The sequence below is a fragment of the Hyaena hyaena genome, unplaced genomic scaffold (genome assembly GCF_003009895.1).
Source record: "Hyaena hyaena isolate Hyena2069 unplaced genomic scaffold, ASM300989v1 scaffold_15, whole genome shotgun sequence".
Classification (NCBI taxonomy): Eukaryota; Metazoa; Chordata; class Mammalia; order Carnivora; family Hyaenidae; genus Hyaena; species Hyaena hyaena.
Genome location: NW_024080647.1, coordinates 3,794,645 through 3,794,896, shown reverse-complemented (window position 1 = coordinate 3,794,896; position 252 = coordinate 3,794,645).

The following is a 252-nucleotide window of genomic DNA, read 5'->3' as shown; positions in this document are numbered from 1 at the left end:
GCAGGGGTACTTTTGTTCCAGTACTGCTTCCTAGCACAAAGGCCCACTCTTCTAGATGATGGTTTGATGGATCTCAGCTCTCCTTGTAAGGGACAAATAACCTCTATTTTTCCCCTCTGTAGGTTTGTGGATACCCCCTGGCTGGGCTTCATGGAGAATTCTTCACTGATCACCAACCTGAATCCCAGAACAGATCCCCTCTTTCCCTGGACAGAATGAGAGGTCTTCCGTAGCCAGGCATAGCTGGCCATC